This window comes from Bombina bombina, chromosome 8, assembly GCF_027579735.1.
Source record: "Bombina bombina isolate aBomBom1 chromosome 8, aBomBom1.pri, whole genome shotgun sequence".
NCBI lineage: Eukaryota > Metazoa > Chordata > Amphibia > Anura > Bombinatoridae > Bombina > Bombina bombina.
Window position 1 is genome coordinate 265,339,565 of NC_069506.1, and position 23,530 is coordinate 265,363,094.

The window sequence follows — 23,530 nt, forward strand, 5'->3', positions numbered from 1 at the left end:
GTTTTTCTTTTTGTTTTTTCTTTAAGGCACTTTTTTTTCCTTTTGTCGTGCCTATAGATACTTGTATGATGTTATATTGCCAACTAACCCCTATCTGGAGGGGTTTTGACTCATTTGCTTTCTGTAATGTTTTATCTTTTGTTATATTCATGTTGTGAAAAAACATAATAAAAAATATTTTAACATAAATATTTTTATGTTGATACTAAAATTAAAATGTTCAAAGAGCAGTAAATATTTGCAGGCATTTAACCAGAAAGGTATAGGAAAGATAAAATTAGGGGTGTCTTTTACGCATCTGTATAATAATACATGCTTTACCAGCATTCTTTTAAGAAACTCTGGTACCAGGCGGCTGGAGCAGAGTTAGGGTGGTCCTGGTGTGAATTCAGGGCAGTCTTGACAAATTGTTGTGTGATCAACACAGTGGTAGATGTATATTCAATAATTGTTACTTAAGGGAGTAATAGGATCATTAATTAACAGATACCTAGATTACAAGTTTTGCGATTGTGCTTTAACGCTGAAAAAATGGCAATTTCAAAACAGTAATGCAGCCATTACGAGTCTTGCCGGTATAGCTGTACCGCAAGCCTTTTAGCCTGTAACACAACATCAGTCCCGCACTCAAATAAATTACATGTTTGCATGGGATTTCCATAGCGCTCCCATTACAAGTTTTGCGGTGAGGCTAAAAAGCTTGCATTGCAGCCTATACCGACACGATCTGTTACGCAATCTGAGACCAGTAACTATGAGTTTTTACGAGGAGGTTTGTTTGAGGTGCTCTGGTTGTTGCCAGGGACGCGGCGGTTCCTGTGAGCGTGTGGCGATGACGTCATCACCCCATATCTATTTCCCTCTCAAGCCAAATCCTTTGAACTCCTTGGCGCGAATCGGCGCCTATATAAGTACCTGCTTTACTTACATTCACTGCCCAAGTATAGATGTTACTTTGTGTGCTCCTAAGTGCTTTATTACTTGAATTGCCGGATTGCCTTAATATTACTGAACTCTGCTTGCCTGACTACTCTGCCTGTTTAACCCTTGAATTGCCGGATTGCCTTAATATTACTGAACTCTGCTTGCCTGACTATTCTGCCTGTTTAACCCTTGAATTGCTGGACTGCCTTAATGCTGAACTCTGCTTGTCTGACTACTCTGCCTGTTTAACCCTTAAATTGCCGGATTGCCTTATCATTGCTGAACTCTGCCTGTCTGACTACTCTGTCTGGTTTACCCCTGAACTGCTAAACTGCTGGATTATCTTTTGTTTCTAACCTCTGCCTGTTCCTTACCACTCTATTGGTTTACCCCTAAACTGCTATTCTGCTGGAGTGCCTTTCTGTTGCCAAACTCTGCCTGTCTCTGACCATTCTCTGTCTTCATCTTATTGCCGTGAAGTACTACCCTGCCTACCCTGAGTACTGCTTACCTCATTTCTTACATGCACTTTGTTCTGGGATATTTCCTTATCCTTCCACTTGACGCTGGGATAAGAAGACTACTGGCCAAGTTTGGTCTGATAGGGAAATATCCCACGAGCATTACAATTAGCATAAAACAAGCCAAATGTGAGTTAGCCAAGATGGTTTTAATAGAGTAAAAGCTTGGTTACTTATTTAGAATTTCCTATTGAAATGCATGGAAATTAGGGTACCAGGTTTAGTGCCATATTATATGATCAATATCATTTTGCTCAGGATAGATTGAATTTTTTATATAGAGGGATGACCAATTAGCATAAAACAATCCAAATGTGAGTGAGCCAAGCTGGTTTTAATAGAGTAAAAGCTGGGTTACTTATTCAGAATTTCCCATTGAAATGCATAGATGCTAGGGTGCCAGGTTTGGTGCCATATTATGTAATCAATATAATTTGGATCAGGCAAGATTTAATTTTTTTATATAGAGGGATGCCCAATTAGCATAAACCAAGCCAAATGTGAGTGAGCAAAGATGGTTCTAATAGAGTAAAAGCTTGGTTACTTATTCAGAATTTCAGATTGAAATGCATGGATACTAGGGTGCCAGGTTTGGTGCCATATTATATGATCAATATCATTTGGCTCAGGCTAGATTAAATTTTTATATATAGAGGGATGCCCAATTAGCATAAAACAAGCCAAATTTAAGAGAGCCAATATGGTTTTAATAGAGTAAAAGCTTGGTTACTTATTCAGAATTTCCCATTGAAATGCATGGATGCTAGGGTGCCATGTTTGATGCCATATTATGTGATAACATATAATTTGGCTCAGGCTAGATTTCATTTTTTTATATAGAGGGATGCCCAATTAGCATAAAACAAGCCAAATGTGAGTCACCCAAGATGGTTTTAATAGAGTAAAAGCTTGGTTACTTATTCAGAATCTCCCATTGAAATGCATAGATGCTAGGGTAGAAAGATATACAGAGGGCGACTCCTAGTGCAAATTAGTAAGCAAAGTGTGTACCCACCAGCTTAACCCTTCAGAGAGATACTCACAAAGTATAAAGCACACTGTAGTGCTAATGTTACAGTGGCCCAGCGCACATACCACTCCGGTAAAGAATTGTCCAAAGTGTTTAAAGTGCTCAAAAGAGAAGATAGGAGACTCCAGAAGTATATATATATATAAAAAAAAACACTTTATATAAAAATATAACAATGTACAAAAAAAATCAGTAAAACACGGTACACGTTTCTCAGAGCTGACCACTCTGTTTCCTCAGGCAAGTAATACTGATCTAAAACTGAAGTCTCCTATTTATACACCCTCAAATCAATTAAAACATCAGTCACACCCAGTTTAACAATTACTTATGCAAATGTTGCTATGGTAACCTTCACAATCAAAACTGACTTTTCTTAGTACAAGTATAGAGATATATAGCACATTTTGTGTACAGATCTACTTTAAAACGTTTAGCTAGTATTCAAACAGGTGTGTAGCAGATAATACAATGTATCTAATAAACATTTTGAAAGAAAACATATACAATGTCCACAATAACATTTTCACAGAAAAAAAGATACAATACCCATATAGTTAGTTCATAACTTTTCAACGATCTCTCTTTGTGAATATAGATGAACTATTTATTTATTCATCATGCGGTTAATAGCTTCTTTATTTTCTAAGGATTTATTTCTTACTAATAATGCAAGGCTTTATTTGTTTGTTAAAAGCACCTAACTACTTTCATAATACCATGTATGTGAGTGCTAGCTTGTAGGCGTGTATCGCTAACCAATTCCACACTTCCATATGTATGGGTAATGGCTTGTAGGCGTGTATCATTTATCGCCGAATTTAAAGTAAAGTTCCTCAACTCTATTCCTAATATATTCTTACCTCTTTTAGTATAGTTTCCAACAGTAAATGGTTTCTACGTTACCTAAGTTGTTGTGTTATGCTTATTATAAGCTGATGACATGAAAGGCTTTGTCCATTTATTTAAGCTCCCTCTCTAATTTCCCAGTGCCATATGTGTAGGCGATGGCCCGTAGGCGTATATCGCCAACCAATCCCACAGCACTATGTGTGTGAGTAATGGCTTGTAGGCGTGCATCGTCAATCGCCAGAAAAAATAAACAATCTCAACTCCATTTGAAATGTGAAAGGCACCTTTCCGGTTCCTCACTAAAACTCATCAAACCTCCTCAAGGTAGCGACTATAATTTATTATTAAGTTTGTGGTTCCACGTCTATAATGTTACATACCCAGCAACTGATCAGTAAACTACATGACTGTTGGGATGTGTCAATATCACCCAATAGCTATGTTTGAAGAAGCTTCGGCCAATCTATGAGACCCTATGATACCGCTTCTCAAAAAAGGGGGCAGATCCTATCCTCACAGTCCTCGGCATTTTAAGCTAAGATGTCATATTAAGAATAATGCCGATCTCGTTATCGTTGTGCTACAATCTACCAAGTACATATACACATATGCCAATAAATCCAGATTCAATTTTTGTTATATTAGTATGTAATAAAATTATTATTAACCTATGTTGTATTTATGAATATAGCCCCATAAGAAATAGATTGTATAGACCCATGTCTTAAAATAATTCTGTGCCAAAATATATAAATTAGTGTACTTGTCTATATAAACAACGTGTATGGAGAAAAAAAGCTATCTGTGCTTTATTAGTCGTGAAATTATTATTATTCGTGAACTCAATATGTGACTAGTGCAGAGTTCTCTAGCTATATGTTGCTATGTGATAAAAAAAAGTGTAGTCTTGAAAAGACCTATAAATGTAAGTCATCTGTGCAATAATGTTAAATAATATTGCTATTATGTACTATAAAAATATAAATATAAATAATAAAACAAAAATAAATTGATTGCTATATTACTAAGGTGATGATGTGTGTGAAATATGACACTGATATGATATGTGTGTATGACATAAGAAAAACCTAATCTGTGTAAATGAATATTAACTAAGTGTATACCTAAAGTCATCTTAACCTCTTATGGACATATGACGGAATTTTTCCGTCATAAAACAATTGAGCAAACTGAAAGCTGTGTCCTTAAAGGGTTAATATATATATACCTCCATAAATAGTGGGTGAAAGTGTTTAAAGGTGATTTGATACTTAATGTATATGTAGATGTTAATATTGTAGGCTATGTACATTATTGGTATAAGAGAAATGACTATGACCTATGTGAAGAAATAACTATGACCTATGTGAAGAATAAGACATAACTTATTTATATGAATATAAACTAAGTGAATACCTAAAATCATCTGAACTTGAAAAACTTCTGAATATTGGGTGACAATATTAAAGTGGATGTGATCTATTATGTATATATGAGTATTAAGTGCATTACTAATATAAGAGGAATGATATATAACCTGTGTATCAGGACCCATGAAATAGATGATGAAATGAACTGAATATTTATGCTACATAAGTCTAGAAAGCTGCTGTATCTATTACTTCATTGAGGCCTTCTGGATGTAAAGATGAAAATGTATAGATCCAGAAGGTCTCTCTTTGGCGGAGTTTAATCATTCTATTTTGGGAATTACTGGTATTCACTACCTCTAATGGGGTTATCTTCATAAGGCATTTGTTAGTGCCATGTAATTCTGTATGATGTCTAGAGGAGCTGTATTTATCTAATCCTTTCATAATGCATCTGAGATGTTCAGACCATCTCTGTCTTATCATCCTGCAGGTGCGGCCTATGTAATGCAGGCCACAGATGCAGGTGATACAATAGACAACATAAGTAGAACTGCCTGTTATTTTTTGTGTTAGTGTGAACATTTCCCCTGTATTGTTTGCTTTAATGGTCTTTTGTCCATTGATTGTATACTTACACATACTGCATCTATTTTTGTGACATCTAAAAAAGCCTATTTTTGCACCTTGTGTGCTTCCTAATTGTGATAAATCTCTATTGAATGGAACGTTTGTTTCCCTTTTGCACATCACTATCTTGCTGGGTGCTAGTTTTTCTTTTATTGTTGGTGCTCTCCTAAAAGTACATATTGGTTTCTCCCCCAAAATAGATCGCAGAACGGGGTCTTTCTTTAATAATGTCCAATGTTTAGATAAAATCTTTTTAATCTCCCTATGGTTGTCATTGTATCTCGTAATGAATGTTGATTCATATCCTGAATCAAATGTAGATTCTTTTTTCTTTTTGCTAGTGAGTAATTCATTCCTATTTTGGGCACGTGCCCTATGGTAACTGCGTTCAATAAGTGGTGCGGGGTAATGTTTTTCCTTAAACCTATCTATGAGGGTCTGACTTTGGATATCATATATATTAATATCTGTACAATTTCTTCGGATTCTTCTAAACTGGCTATATGGTATGTTTATTTTCCAGCTGGAGTAAGGGTTACTGTAATAATCAAGTAAATTATTACTATCGACTGTTTTGAAAAAGGTGCATGATTCAACCTTATCATCTATGCCCCACATTAGGGAAATATCCAAAAAATCAATTTTATCTACTTGTACGTTCCATGTGAACTTTATCCCCATATTATTCATATTTAATTCATTCTGAAAGGCTGTCAGAGAATCTAGTGGACCTTTCCATAAAAAAAGCAGGTCGTCTATATAACGGCCATAGAAGACCAGATTTTGCTCCCAGTTTGAATCATAGATGTAAATTGATTCAAAATAACCCATAAACAGGTTAGCAAAACTGGGAGCAAATCTGGTCCCCATGGCCGTCCCTTTAATTTGTATGTAAAAATTATCTAAAAACTGAAAATAATTATGAGTCAAAATAAAACTTATAAGTTCTAATATGTAATTTTTTTGAAGATCTGACATATAGATGTCTTCACTTAAAAAATGATCTATTGATTTTAACCCTATGTCATGTGCAATATTTGAATAAAGCGAAGTGACATCGCAAGCCACCCAATACAGATTGTTCTTTTTGATATTAGAAAGTTTGATTAATAAGTCAGTGGTATCTCTAATATGGGACCTCAATTGTACTACATATTTTTGAAGATAAAAATCAATATATGAAGATAGATTGTCGGTTATACTGTTCATTCCTGCAATGATGGGCCTACCAGGTGGATTATTTAATTGTTTATGTATTTTGGGTAGGTGGTAATAATAAGGTATGTTTGGACTTTTGGGAGTCAAAAAGGTCTTTTCTTTTTTATTCAAAATGCCATTTGTATGTCCAAAATTAATCAGTGTTATTAACTCTTTTGAAAAATTGTTTGTGAGATCTTTTTCTAGTTTATTATAATATTCTTTGTCAATTACTATTCTATATGCTTCATTAATATAATCCAGGTAGTTTTGGATCACTATGCCCCCACCTTTGTCCGCCTGGCGGATAACTATATTCGTATCTCTTGTAAGTTCCAAGAGAGCCTTCTTTTCATTGGGCCAGATATTGCTATAATTACTGTTGCGGATGGGAAGTTTTCCCAGATCTTCTAACACTAGACTTTGAAAAATATCTAGATATGCTGTATCCTCTCCTTTTGGATTAAATGAAGATGGTGGTGCAAAATTTGTATAGATGGCCCCCTCAAAAAGTTGTTCTGATAGATCTTCAGGATCAACATATATCACTGGTGTATTTCTACATATTGGCATGTTATCTGTGAGCATGGGGATACCTGTATTTCTATTTGTATGAAGTGATTTTTTTGCAAAATATCGTTGTAATGATAACTTTCTAGTGTATTTATTTAAATCCACATATATTTCAAACATCTTATGTGGGTTTGAGGGATAGAAACTCAAGCCCTTACCCAAGATTCTTATTTGGTCATTAGTGAGAATTTTGTCAGACAAATTAAAGACACCTTTGCTTAGTTGTTGTAACTTTTCTTCCTGGGAGGCAATTCCCCTTCCCCTCCGTCCCCGTTTGTGTGTGTTCTTTTGTTTTTTCCTGGTTGTTGGTAGGGTGTATTTTGCCCTTCCCTTCTCCATAGGGGTGCTAGGGGAATACGCTCCTCTAAAAAAGAAGAGGAATTATGTGGTATTGGTGAATTGTGTGTCTGTATATTATCCCTATTGGTAGTAGGCTGATCTTCGTATGTCCTATTGCTGTTATTAGTAGTTATTCCATGGGTCCTCAGTGTTTCAGCTACATATTCCCTCACTTGATGTGTTCTATTATGGTATTGGTTGTCTCTATAATCAGAAGGATGATTATCTCTATACTGATTGTGAGTCGGTTTGTGTGAAGGGTAATGATATGACTGCTCCCTAAAATGTGAACTAGTATTCTGTCTACTTTGATCTTTTTTATCTCTTTGACCTCTTTGATTGAAGTGTTGTCTATCATGTTGTGTATAATTTTGGTCATTAAGAGGTGTAAACCTATTAGAAATAGGGATCTGATAAGGTTGTTGTTCTCTATGTTCTCTAAAGTCAGTGAAGACTGTGTTAGTTTTGTTATTTTTCTGTTGGAATTGGGCATTAGAATAATGTCTATTTCCCATGTAGTGGGATCTATTGAAATTGTTTTGATTTCTAAATCTATTTCTATTTTGGTATGTCACTGTAGTCCAAATGGGTTCATCTGGCTCTTTATTCTCCTTCTTATTATAAGTATAAACTGTTCCCTTTGTGTAGTCCTCATCATCCCTTTCCTTTTTCTTATTTTTTTTTAAATAATTTCATCTTGATATTCATCAGTTGCTTTAATGGTTCTCTCATTGAGTGCTGAATATTCAGAAAGATCTTTATATTGTTCAAGTAATTTTTGAGTATTCTCAATTTTTAAGGCTATTTCCTCTGCTAATTTCTCTCTATGGGAAATCAGAATATCTATTAGATTAAAGGAACAGCTATCCAGAGCCGAATACCATTTGTTAAGTAATGTGTCATCTTCTTTAAATGAACAACTTTTCAGCAATCTTAAAGGGACAGTCAAGTATAAATTAAACTTTCATTATTCAGATAGGACTTTTAATTTTAATCAACTTTCCAATTTACTTTTATCATCAAATTTTGCTTTTTTCTCTTGGTATTCTTAGTTTAAACTAAGCATAGGTAGGCTCATATGCTAATTTCTAAGCCTTTGAGGGCTGCCTCTTATCACATGCTTTTTAAATCTCTTTTCAACACAAAGAGACAGAAAGTACACGTGGGCTATATAGATAACACTGTGTTCAGGCACAGGGGGTTATTTAAGATCTAGCACAATACAATGCTAAATTTAAGACAATAGATAATAAACAGTCACAGTCATGTGATCAGGGGGCTGGAAGAAGGTTCCTAGATACAAGGTAATCACAAAGGTAAAAAGTACATTAATATAACTGTGTTGGTTGTGCAAAACTGGGGAATGAGTAATAAAGGGATTATCTATCTTTTAAAACAATAACAATTCTATGGTTGACTGTCCCTTTAAACCTCTTGGTATTTGTTTTTTGTCTCTATAGTATTTCAATGAGTCTAGATCCCACCAATGTCTATGTTCAATCTTAATAAATTCTTCTAACTGAGAAAATAGTTGTTTAATAGACATTACACCAGTGTGATCTGTACTCGTAGAATTGACATTAGGTTGATGTATAGATCTCTTGTTAGCCCTTTCTGTTAAAGATAACATATTCTCAACAGTCTTATATATAGATATATAGATAAACGGTGACCTCTAGAAAAATAAACAAATATTAAAATAATATATCAGTGCATAAATATTGCTGAAGTTTTATAAATGCTTATATATGATACCTGTAAATGATATTAAAAATAGAACGTCAACCAATACAGAAAAAAAAGTCCAAAGATGATAATAAATCCGTTTGTGTGTTGATGATTTCACATCCAATGATTATTGGTGAAGTTAGCGTGTTTTACTGATTTTTTATTGTACATTGTTATATTTTTATATAAAGTGTTTTTTTTTTATACTTCTGGATTCTCCTATCTTCTCTTTTGAGAACTTTAAACACCTTGGACAATTCCTTACCGGAGTGGTATGTGCGCTGGGCCACTGTAATATACCCAGCTTGCTACATTAGCACTACAGTGTGCTTTATACTTTGTGAGTATCTCTCTGAAGGGTTAAGCTGGTGGGTACACACTTTGCTTACTAATCTGCACTAGGAGTCACCCTCTGTATATCTTTCTACTTTTTTCAGATGGTTTTTGGAATCTACTAAGAGGAGCTGCCCTTGCATTCTGATGCACAGTGAACTGGGACACTGCTAAGTTTCCAAACGGTTTATCTAGGCATTATCTTTGCCTTAACTATATGTGAGTATAAAATCTATAAAACTTCAGCAATATTTATGCACTGATATATTATTTTAATATTTGTTTATTTTTCTAGAGGTCACCGTTTATCTATATATCTATATATAAGACTGTTGAGAATATGTTATCTTTTAACAGAAAGGGCTAACAAGAGATCTATACATCAACCTAATGTCAATTCTACGAGTACAGATCACACTGGTGTAATGTCTATTAAACAACTATTTTCTCAGTTAGAAGAATTTATTAAGATTGAACATAGACATTGGTGGGATCTAGACTCATTGAAATACTATAGAGACAAAAAACAAATACCAAGAGGTTTAAGATTGCTGAAAAGTTGTTCATTTAAAGAAGATGACACATTACTTAACAAATGGTATTCAGCTCTGGATAGCTGTTCCTTTAATCTAATAGATATTCTGATTTCCCATAGAGAGAAATTAGCAGAGGAAATAGCCTTAAAAATTGAGAATACTCAAAAATTACTTGAACAATATAAAGATCTTTCTGAATATTCAGCACTCAATGAGAGAACCATTAAAGCAACTGATGAATACCAAGATGAAATTATTTTTAAAAAAAAATAAGAAAAAGGAAAGGGATGATGAGGACTTCACAAAGGGAACAGTTTATACTTATAATAAGAAGGAGAATAAAGAGCCAGATGAACCCATTTGGACTACAGTGACATACCAAAATAGAAATAGATTTAGAAATCAAAACAATTTCAATAGATCCCACTACATGGGAAATAGACATTATTCTAATGCCCAATTCCAACAGAAAAATAACAAAACTAAACACAGTCTTCACTGACTTTAGAGAACATAGAGAACAACAACCTTATCAGATCCCTATTTCTAATAGGTTTACACCTCTTAATGACCAAAATTATACACAACATGATAGACAACACTTCAATCAAAGAGGTCAAAGAGATCAAAAAGATCAAAGTAGACAGAATACTAGTTCACATTTTAGGGAGCAGTCATATCATTACCCTTCACACAAACCGACTCACAATCAGTATAGAGATAATCATCCTTCTGATTATAGAGACAACCAATACCATAATAGAACACATCAAGTGAGGGAATATGTAGCTGAAACACAGAGGACCCATGGAATAACTACTAATAACAGCAATAGGACATACGAAGATCAGCCTACTACCAATAGGGATAATATACAGACACACAATTCACCAATACCACATAATTCCTCTTCTTTTTTAGAGGAGCTTATTCCCCTAGCACCCCTATGGAGAAAGGAAGGGCAAAATACACCCTACCAACAACCAGGAAAAAACAAAAGAACACACACAAACGGGGACGGAAGGGAATGGGAATTGCCTCCCAGGAAGAAAAGTTACAACAACTAAGCAAAGGTGTCTTTAATTTGTCTGACAAAATTCTCACTAATGACCAAATAAGAATCTTGGGTAAGGGCTTGAGTTTCTGTCCCTCAAACCCACATAAGATGTTTGAAATATATGTGGATTTAAATAAATACACTAGAAAGTTATCATTACAACGATAAAATCACTTCATACAAATAGAAATACAGGTATCCCCATTCTCACAGATAACATGCCAATATGTAGAAATACACTAGTGATATATGTTGATCCTGAAGATCTATCAGAACAACTTTTTGAGGGGGTCATCCATACAAATTTTGCACAGCCATCTTCATTTAATCCAAAAGGAGAGGATACAGCATATCTAGATATTTTTCAAAGTCTAGTGTTAGAAGATCTGGGAAAACTTCCCATCCGCAACAGTAATTATAGCAATATCTGGCCCAATGAAAAGAAGGCTCTCTTGGAACTTACAAGAGATAAGAATATAGTTATCCGCCAGGCGGACAAAGGCGGGGGGATAGTGATCCAAAACTACCTGGATTATATTAATGAAGCATATAGAATAGTACTTGACAAAGAATATTATAATAAACTAGAAAAAGATCCCACAAACAATTTTTCAAAAGAGTTAATAACACTGATTAATTTTGGACATACAAATGGCATTTTGAATAAAAAAGAAAAGACCTTTTTGACTCCCAAAAGTCCAAACATACCTTATTATTACCACCTACCCAAAATACATAAACAATTAAATAATCCACCTGGTAGGCCCATCATTGCAGGAATGAACAGTATAACCGACAATCTATCTTCATATATTGATTTTTATCTTCAAAAATATGTAGTACAATTGAGGTCCCATATTAGAGATACCACTGACTTATTAATCAAACTTTCTAATATCAAAAAGGAGAACAATCTGTATTGGGTGGCTTGCGATGTCACTTCGCTTTATTCAAATATTGCACATGACATAGGGTTAAAATCAATAGATCATTTTTTAAGTGAAGACATATATATATGTCAGATCTTCAAAAAAATTACATATTAGAACTTATAAGTTTTATTTTGACTCATAATTATTTTCAGTTTTTAGATCATTTTTACATACAAATTAAAGGGACGCCCATGGGGACCAGATTTGCTCCCAGTTTTGCTAACCTGTTTATGGGTTATTTTGAATCAATTTACATCTATGATTCAAACTGGGAGCAAAATCTGGTCTTCTATGGCCGTTATATAGACGACCTGCTTTTTTTATGGAAAGGTCCACTAGATTCTCTGACAGCCTTTCAGAATGAATTAAATATGAATAATATGGGGATTAAGTTCACATGGAACGTACAAGTAGATAAAATTGATTTTTTGGATGTTTCCCTAATGTGGGGCATAGATGATAAGGTTGAATCATGCACCTTTTTCAAAACAGTCGATAGTAATAATTTACTAGATTATTACAGTAACCATTACTCCAGTTGGAAAATAAACATACCATATAGCCAGTTTAGAAGAATCCGAAGAAATTGTACAGATATTAATTTATATGATATCCAAAGTCAGACCCTCATAGATAGGTTTAAGGAAAAACATTACCCCGCACCACTTATTGAACGCAGTTACCATAGGGCACGTGCCCAAAATAGGAATGAATTACTCAATAGCAAAAAGAAAAAAGAATCTACATTTGATTCAGGATATGAATCAACATTCATTACGAGATACAATGACAACCATAGGGAGATTAAAAAGATTTTATCTAAACATTGGACATTATTAAAGAAAGACCCCGTTCTGAGATCTATTTTGGGGGAGAAACCAATATGTACTTTTAGGAGAGCACCAACAATAAAAGAAAAACTAGCACCCAGCAAGATAGTGATGTGCAAAAGGGAAACAAACGCACCATTCAATAGAGATTTATCACAATTAGGAAGCACACAAGGTGCAAAAATAGGCTTCTTTAGATGTCACAAGAATAGATGCAGTATGTGTAAGTATACAATTAATGGACAAAAGACCATTAAAGCAAACAATACAGGGGAAATGTTCACACTAACACAAAAAATAACATGCAGTTCTACTTATGTTGTCTATTGTATCACCTGCATCTGTGGCCTGCATTACATAGGCCGCACCTGCAGGATGATAAGACAGAGATGGTCAGAACATCTCAGATGCATTACGAAAGGATTGGATAAATACAGCTCCTCTAGACATCACACAGAATTACATGGTACTAACAAATGCCTTATGAAGATAACCCCATTAGAGGTAGTGAATACCAGTAATTCCCAAAATAGAATGATTAAACTCCGCCAAAGAGAGACCTTCTGGATCTATACATTTTCATCTTTACATCCAGAAGGCCTCAATGAAGTAATAGATACAGCAGCTTTTTAGACTAATGTAGCATAAATATTCAGTTCATTTCATCATCTATTCCATGGGTCCTGATACACAGGTTATATATCATTTCTCTTATATTAGTAATGCACATAATACCCATATATACATAATAGATCACATCCACTTTAATATTGTCACCCAATATTCAGAAGTTTTTCAAGTTCAGATGATTTTAGGTATTCACTTAGTTTATATTCATATAAATAAGTTATGTCTTATTGTTCACATAGGTCATAGTCATTTCTCTTATACCAATAATGTACATAGCCTACAATATTAACATCTACATATACATTAAGTATCAAATCACCTTTAAACACTTTCACCCACTATTTATGGAGGTATATATATTAAGATGACTTTAGGTATACACTTAGTTAATATTCATTTACACAGATTAGGTCTTTTTTATGTCATACACACATATCATATCAGTGTCATATTTCACACACATCATCACATCATCTATATTCACAAAGAGAGATTGTTGAAAAATTATGAACTAACTATATGGGTATTGTATCTTTTTTCCTGTGAAAATGTTATTGTGGACATTGTATATGTTTTCTTTCAAAATGTTTATTAGATACATTGTATTATCTGCTACACACCTGTTTGAATACTAGCTAAACGTTTTAAAGTAGATCTGTACACAAAATGTGCTATATATCTCTATACTTGTACTAAGAAAAGTCAGTTTTGATTGTGAAGGTTACCATAGCAACATTTGCATAAGTAATTGTTAAACTGGGTGTGACTGATGTTTTAATTGATTTGAGGGTGTATAAATAGGAGACTTCAGTTTTAGATCAGTATTACTTGCCTGAGGAAACAGAGTGGTCAGCTCTGAGAAACGCGTAGCGTGTTTTACTGATTTTTTTTTGTACATTGTTATATTTTTATATAAAGTGTTATTTTATACTTCTGGAGTCTCCTATCTTCTCTTTTGAGCACTTTAAACACCTTGGACAATTCCTTACCGGAGTGGTATGTGCGCTGGGCCACTGTAATATACCCAGCTTGCTACATTAGCACTACAGTGTGCTTTATACTTTGTGAGTATCTCTCTGAAGGGTTAAGCTGGTGGGTACACACTTTGCTTACTAATCTGCACTAGGAGTCGCCCTCTGTATATCTTTCTACTTTTTCAGATGGTTTTTGGAATCTACTAAGAGGAGCTGCCCTTGCATTCTGATGCACAGTCAACTGGGACACTGCTAAGTTTCCAGACTGTTTATCTAGGCATTATCTTTGCCTTAACTATATGTGAGTATAAAAGCTATATCTCATTCTATCTATCCCAATATATACTGGCTACACTAGGAGGCGCCCTTTCATTTTGTTTCATAGATGCTAGGGTGCCAGGTTTGGTGCCATATTATGTGATCAATATAATTTGGATCAGGCAAGATTTAATTTTTTTATATAGAGGGATGCCCAATTAGCATAAACCAAGCCAAATGTGAGTGAGCAAAGATGGTTCTAATAGAGTAAAAGCTTGGTTACTTATTCAGAATCTCCCATTGAAATGCATGGGAATTATTGTACCAGGTTTGGTGCCATATTACATGATCAATATCATTTGGCTCAGGCTATATTTCATTTTCGTATATAGAGGGATGCCCAATTAGCATTAAACAAGCCAAAATGTGAGTGAGCCAAGATGGTTTTAATAGAGTAAAAGCTTGGTTACTTATTCAGAATCTCCCATTTTATCTCCAAATTTTTTTTTCTCCAAAAATGTATCTGATATCCTAAAATACCTCTAATATAGCTAAACCTTAAATATAGACTCTTTCCCTATGAGTCAATACACAAATAAATTCACACAAGATATAAGGTAGCACTGATATGATAGCAACTTTCAAGTACATTAAAGGGTTTAGTAAAACTGAGGCTGTGGGTATTTTACATAAAATGGAAAATTCAAGAACAAGGGGTCATGAGCTCAAGCTAAAGGGTAGTAGATTCAGAAGTAATTTGAGGAAGCACTTCTTTACAGAAAGAGTGATTGATTTATGGAATAAACTTCCTCAAGAGGTAGTAGCAACAAACACTGTGGGGGACTTTAAAAATGCATGGGACAAGCATAGGGCTATCCTACGAACTAGATAAGTTTATACTGTTAGGTAAGGTCGGGCAGACTTGCTGGGCCTATGGCTCTTATCTGCCGTCAATATCTATGTTTCTATGTTTCTAAAAAAAAAGCTATTAAAGGACCCACTTAAGGGACCCACTATGGACTTGGATAAGTGTGTTACTGGTATTAAGGTTGGTTATTATACCAATACCAAGATGCTTTAACCAGTCTAGTAATATTATGCAAACTAATCACAATCTTAATGATTTGGTTCCGTACAGGTACCTAAAAAATACCATTGGTTAGTTCTATATAAGCAAACCTGTATAGGGAGGTATTACCTCTTTTTTATGCCTATATAGAAAAATAGAACTGTACATCAACTTATTATATAAGTAATACAAGTGTTAAAAGGATGTGTATTGAAATAAAAATTATTTTATTAAGTAACATCAATAAAATAAATAAATAAATAAATAAATAAATAAATAGGTAGTGAATTGTTTTTACATCCAGATGTATCTGTATAAATTATTCTAATGGTTTAACATAAAATTACCTCAATCTTAGAGGTGCAGAGTGATATTAAAATAAAATATAAACAATTTGAAGTACAATATATTTCTCTAACTATATAGCACAATATATTCTCCTAATTGTATAGTTAAAACTTCTATGGACCAAGTGGTAAAAAAATATAAAAAAAATATATATAGGTGCTCATAAAAAAATATTAAGAATAAAAATATATGGAGACAGAAAAAAGAAAAAAAGAAAAAATAATGGTCATGAATTTCAAGCAGAATTGCTCAGTTCCAAGGAGAAAAAAATATTAAAAATGGGGTTTCTACTCCCATTGAAATGCATGGATGCTAGGGTACCAAGTTTGTTACCATATTATATGATCAATATTATTTGGATCAGGCTAGATTTTATTTTTTTATATAGAGAGATGCCCAATTAGCATAAAACAAGCCAAATGTGAGTGAGCCAAGATGGTTTTAATAGGGTAAAAGCTTGGTTACTTATTCTGAATTTTCTATTGAAATGCATGGATGCTAGGATGCCAAGTTTGTTGCCATATTGTATGATCAATATCATTTGGCACAGGCTAGATTGAATTATTTTACATAGAGGGATGCCCAATTAGCATTAAACAAACCAAATGTGAGTGAGCCAAGATGGTTTTAAAAGAGTAAAAGCTTGGTTACTTATTCAGAATTTTCCTTTGAAATTCATGGAAATTACATCATATATGAATCTTACCTACCACCTAACTGACTATATGAACCCCCCCCCCCCCACCCTTCCTTTCTTCTTCCATTCCTTTTACATATGCACTGTTGCACATTATGATAGTACTGTATCAATTTTCTTTGATTTCACTTTCTGGTTGAAAAATAGAATTTTGATTCTCTGTGTTAATTTTTGTACCTGTGTGTCCATATACTTTTGATTTGTGTCATTCAGAACAGCGGTCCTGCGTGGCCCCATTTATTTTCATAATTAACCTTTCAATATATGTGAATTTATTGGAGCTTTTGAATATGAATAAAAATGTATTAAAAAAAAAAGAAAAGAAAAATAAATTAATGGAAATTAGGGTACCAGGTTTGGTGCCATATTTTATGATCAATATCATTTAGGTCAACCTAATTTTAACTTTTTTATATAGAGGGATGCCCAATTAGTAAAAAAGAAAAATCCAAATGTCAGTGAGCCAAGAGTAAAAGCTTGGTTTCTTATTCAGAATTTCCCATTGAAATGAATAGAAATTATGGTGCCACGTTTGGTGCCAAATTTCATGATTAATATCATATTAACTTTGCTAATTGTTGTTTAATAAATAATTACGTTCATGAATAAGAAGCTAACCTGTATAAGATGCTGGGTGAATAGTAAGCTAACTTCAATCTTCAATAAAAAGCTGGCCGAATTAGGAGCTAACTTTAGCATCATCTATATTAAAGGGGCAGTAAACCTAGAAAATAATGTTATATAATTATGTACATAAGCGCATCTGGGCAGCTGTCTACTTACAGTCAGCCCGATCGCGCCATTAAACTCAATGTAGCTTGCTCCCGCTACTGCCCCTTTAATAAGTATATTTGTAAAATGTGACTATCTAATTTCCTATGATGTGATTTTAATTTGTGCTAGCAGTGTACAGCTTAGCTTAATGCCAAATAAACAATTTTAAATTTTTGGAATATAAACTTAACTTTATATTGTTTCCTTTTCCTTTCTGTCATGATAAAAGATATAACACTTTGTGCATTTTTACACTGTAGCTTTCCTTTGTTCCTTGGTTGCTTCATGTAACGTAGTTAATTTAATGTTCTATCTGAATCAAGAAAGTTTAATTATGACTTTAGTGTCCCTTTAATTTACCCTATTATGGTCTAGATTACAAGTGGAGTGCTAATGATAGTGCGATAAGCAGTAGTGCAGGAGTGCGATAACATTAGCGCTCAACTTCGTATTACAAGTCTATGGTACATCAGATTTTCCAGAGGAGAGTTGTGCTAGAACAAAAGCCCAAATAGTGCTAGAATAATTAGCGTGACCTGAGACCCGAAGTTAAGTGTTACACAAAAACATATTTCTCCAACATTGGTGTGTCCGGTCCACGGCGTCATCCTTACTTGTGGGATATTCTCTTCCCCAACAGGAAATGGCAAAGAGTCCCAGCAAAGCTGGTCACATGATCCCTCCTAGGCTCCGCCCACCCCAGTCATTCTCTTTGCCGTTGCACAGGCAACATCTCCACGGAGATGGTTAAGAGTTTTTTGGTGTTTAAATGTAGTTTTATTCTTCTATCAAGTGTTTGTTATTTTAAAATAGTGCTGGTATGTACTATTTACTCTGAAACAGAAAAGGATGAAGATTTCTGTTTGTAAGAGGAAGATGATTTTAGCAGACAGTAACTGAAATCAATTGCTGTTTCCACACAGCACTGTTGAGATGAAGTAACTTCAGTTGGGGGAAACAGTTAGCAGTCTTTTCTGCTTAAGGTATGACTAGCCATATTTCTCTTGTTAAGTGTATCCAGTCCACGGATCATCCATTACTTATGGGATATTAACTCCTCCCCAACAGGAAGTGCAAGAGGATTCACCCAGCAGAGCTGCTATATAGCTCCTCCCCTAACTGCCATTACCAGTCATTCTCTTGCACCCAACGAATAGATAGGATGTGTGAGAGGACTGTGGTGATTATACTTAGTTTCATACCTTCAATCAAAAGTTTGTTATTTTATAATAGCACCGGAGTGTGTTATTCCTTCTCTGGTAGAATTTGAAGAAGAATCTACCTGAGTTTTTCTATGATTTTAGCCGGAGTAGTTAAGATCATATTGCTGTTTCTCGGCCATCTGAGGAGAGGTAAACTTCAGATCAGGGGACAGCGGGCAGATTAATCTGCAAAGAGGTATGTAGCAGCTTATTATTTTCTGACAATGGAATTGATGAGAAAATTCTGCCATACCGATATAATGTAAACTCAGCCTTAAATGCAGTAGCAGCAACTGGTATCAGGCTGTCATGTATGTATATTTTACACTTCAGTATTCTGGGGAATGGCACTTCACTGGAATTATACTGTATGCATAAAACTTTAGCCTAATTTGCAGGGACTAGCAACAGGCTTTTTAATAACACTCAATTTATTAATGTTAAACGTTTTTTGCTGGCATGTAAAATCGTTTAATTTTCTGAGGTACTGGGTGAAAAAATGTTTTGGGCACTATTTTTTTCCACTTGGCAGTCGTTTTATTTAATTTATGACAGTTTGCTGATCTCTCTCACTGTTATGTGTGAGGGGGAGGGGCCTTTTTTGGTGCTTTTGCTACGCATCAAAAAATTCAGTCAGAAGTTTATTGTCTTCCCTGCATGATCCGGTTCATCTCTACAGAACTCAGGGGTCTTCAAAACTTGTTGTGAGGGAGGTAATCACTCACAGCAGAGCTGTGAGATTGTAGTTGACTGTGATAAAAAAAAACGTTTCAGGGTTAGTTATCCTTTGCTAATGGGAGCAATCCTTTGCTAAAATTGTGTTTTTTACAAAGATTTGATGCTATAACTTTTCAGTTTATTAATTTTCAACTGTCATAACTTTTTCTGTGCTTCTTATAGGCACAGTACGTTTTCATATTATAGTAAATTACTTGAAAAGTATTTCCAAGTTGCTAGTTTATTTGCTAGTGTGTTAAACATGTCTGATTCAGAGGAAGATATCTGTGCTATATGTGCTAAAGCCAAAGTGGAGCCCAATAGAAATTTATGTACTAACTGTATTGATGCTACTTTAAATAAAAGTCAATCTGTACAAATTGAACATATTTCACCAAACAACGAGGGGAGAGTTATGCCGACTAACTCGCCTCACGTGTCAGTACCTGCATCTCCCGCTCGGGAGGTGCGTGATATTGTAGCGCCGAGTACATCTGGGCGGCCATTACAAATCACATTACAGGATATGGCTACTGTTATGACTGAAGTTTTGGCTAAATTACCAGAACTAAGAGGTAAGCGTGATCACTCTGGGGTGAGAACAGAGTGCGCTGATAATATTAGGGCCATGTCAGACACTGCGTCACAATTTGCAGAACATGAGGACGGAGAGCTTCATTCTGCGGGTGACGTTTCTGATCCAAACAAACTGGATTCAGATATTTCAAATTTAAAATTTAAGCTGGAAAACCTCCGTGTATTACTAGGGGAGGTGTTAGCGGCTCTGAATGATTGTAACACAGTTGCAATACCAGAGAAAATGTGTAGGTTGGATAAATATTTTGCGGTACCGGCGAGTACTGACGTTTTTCCTATACCTAAGAGACTTACTGAAATTGTTACTAAGGAGTGGGATAGACCCGGTGTGCCGTTCTCACCCCCTCCGATATTTAGAAAGATGTTTCCAATAGACGCCACCACACGGGACTTATGGCAAACGGTCCCTAAGGTGGAGGGAGCAGTTTCTACTTTAGCTAAGCGTACCACTATCCCGGTGGAGGATAGCTGTGCCTTTTCAGATCCAATGGATAAAAAGTTAGAGGGTTACCTTAAGAAAATGTTTATTCAACAAGGTTTTATATTGCAACCTCTTGCATGCATTGCGCCTGTCACGGCTGCAGCAGCATTTTGGTTTGAGTCTCTGGAAGAGACACTTGAATCAGCTCCATTAGATGAGATTACACACAAGCTTAAAGCCCTTAAGTTAGCTAACTCATTTATTTCAGATGCCGTAGTACATTTAACTAAACTTACGGCTAAGAATTCCGGATTCGCCATTCAGGCACGCAGAGCACTGTGGCTAAAATCCTGGTCAGCTGAAGTTACTTCTAAATCTAAATTGCTTAATATACGTTTCTAAGGGCAGACCTTATTCGGGCCCGGGTTGAAAGAAATTATCGCTGACATTACAGGAGGTAAAGGCCATGCCCTGCCTCAAGACAGAGCCAAACCTAAGGCTAGACAGTCTAATTTTCGTTCCTTTCGTAATTTCAAAGCAGGAGCAGCATCAACTTCCTCTGCACCAAAACAGGAAGGAGCTGTTGCTCGCTACAGACAAGGCTGGAGACCTAACCAGTCCTGGAACAAGGGCAAGCAGGCCAGGAAACCTGCTGCTGCCCCTAAGACAGCATGAATCGAGGGCCCCCGATCCGGGAACGGATCTAGTGGGGGGCAGACTTTCTCTCTTCGCCCAGGCTTGGGCAAGAGATGTCCAGGATCCCTGGGCGTTAGAGATCATATCTCAGGGATACCTTCTAGACTTCAAATTCTCTCCCCCAAGAGGGAGATTTCATCTGTCAAGGTTGTCAACAAACCAAATAAAGAAAGAGGCGTTTCTACGCTGCGTACAAGATCTTTTATTAATGGGAGTGATCCATCCGGTTCCGCTGTCGGAACAAGGACAAGGGTTTTACTCAAATCTGTTTGTGGTTCCCAAAAAAGAGGGAACTTTCAGGCCAATCTTGGATTTAAAGATCCTAAACAAATTCCTAAGAGTTCCGTCGTTCAAAATGGAAACTATTCGGACAATTTTACCCATGATCCAAAAGGGTCAGTACATGACCACAGTGGATTTAAAGGATGCTTACCTTCACATACCGATTCACAAAGATCATTACCGGTATCTAAGGTTTGCCTTTCTAGACAGGCATTACCAGTTTGTAGCTCTTCCATTTGGATTGGCTACGGCTCCGAGAATCTTCACAAAGGTTCTGGGTGCTCTTCTGGCGGTACTAAGACCGCGAGGAATTGCGGTAGCTCCGTACCTAGACGACATTCTGATACAAGCTTCAAGCTTTCAAACTGCCAAGTCTCATACAGAGTTAGTACTGGCATTTCTAAGGTCGCATGGATGGAAGGTGAACGAAAAGAAGAGTTCTCTCTTTCCACTCACAAGAGTTCCCTTCTTGGGGACTCTTATAGATTCTGTAGAAATGAAGATTTACCTGACAGAAGACAGGTTAACAAAGCTTCAAAATGCATGCCGTGTCCTTCATTCCATTCAACACCCGTCAGTAGCTCAATGCATGGAGGTGATCGGCTTAATGGTAGCAGCAATGGACATAGTACCCTTTGCATGTCTACATCTCAGACCGCTGCAATTGTGCATGCTAAGTCAGTGGAATGGGGATTACTCAGACTTGTCCCCTACTCTGAATCTGGATCAAGAGACCAGAAATTCTCTTCTATGGTGGCTTTCTCGGCCACATCTGTCCAGGGGGATGCCATTCAGCAGGCCGGACTGGACAATTGTAACAACAGACGCCAGCCTACTAGGTTGGGGCGCTGTCTGGAATTCTCTGAAGGCTCAGGGACAATGGAATCAGGAGGAGAGTCTCCTACCAATAAACATTCTGGAATTGAGAGCAGTTCTCAATGCCCTTCTGGCTTGGCCCCAGTTAACAACTCGGGGGTTCATCAGGTTTCAGTCGGACAACATCACGACTGTAGCTTACATCAACCATCAGGGAGGGACAAGAAGCTCCCTAGCAATGATGGAAGTATCAAAGATAATTCGCTGGGCAGAGTCTCACTCTTGCCACCTGTCAGCAATCCACATCCCGGGAGTGGAGAACTGGGAGGCGGATTTCTTAAGTCGTCAGACTTTTCATCCGGGGGAGTGGGAACTTCATCCGGAGGTCTTTGCCCAAATACTTCGACGTTGGGGCAAACCAGAGATAGATCTCATGGCGTCTCGACAGAACGCCAAGCTTCCTCGTTACGGGTCCAGATCCAGGGATCCGGGAGCGGTTCTGATAGATGCTTTGACAGCACCTTGGACCTTCGGGATGGCTTATGTGTTTCCACCCTTCCCGATGCTTCCTCGATTGATTGCCAGAATCAAACAGGAGAGAGCATCAGTGATTCTAATAGCGCCTGCATGGCCACGCAGGACTTGGTATGCAGATCTAGTGGACATGTCATCCTGTCCACCTTGGTCGCTACCTCTGAAACAGGACCTTCTGATCCAGGGTCCCTTCAAACTTCAAAATCTAATTTCTCTGAAGCTGACTGCTTGGAAATTGAACGCTTGATTTTATCAAAACGTGGTTTTTCTGAGTCAGTTATTGATACCTTAATACAGGCTAGGAAGCCTGTTACCAGAAAGATTTACCATAAGATATGGCGCAAATACTTATATTGGTGCGAATCCAAGAGTTACTCATGGAGTAAGGTTAGGATTCCGAGGATATTGTCTTTTCTACAAGAAGGTTTAGAAAAGGGTTTATCCGCTAGTTCCTTAAAGGGACAGATTTCAGCTCTGTCCATTCTTTTTCACAAACGTCTGTCAGAAGTTCCGGACGTTCAAGCTTTTTGTCAGGCTTTAGCGAGGATCAAGCCTGTGTTTAAAACTGTTGCTCCACCATGGAGTTTGAACTTAGTTCTTAATGTTTTACAGGGGGTTCCGTTTGAACCCCTTCATTCCATTGATATCAAGTTGTTATCTTGG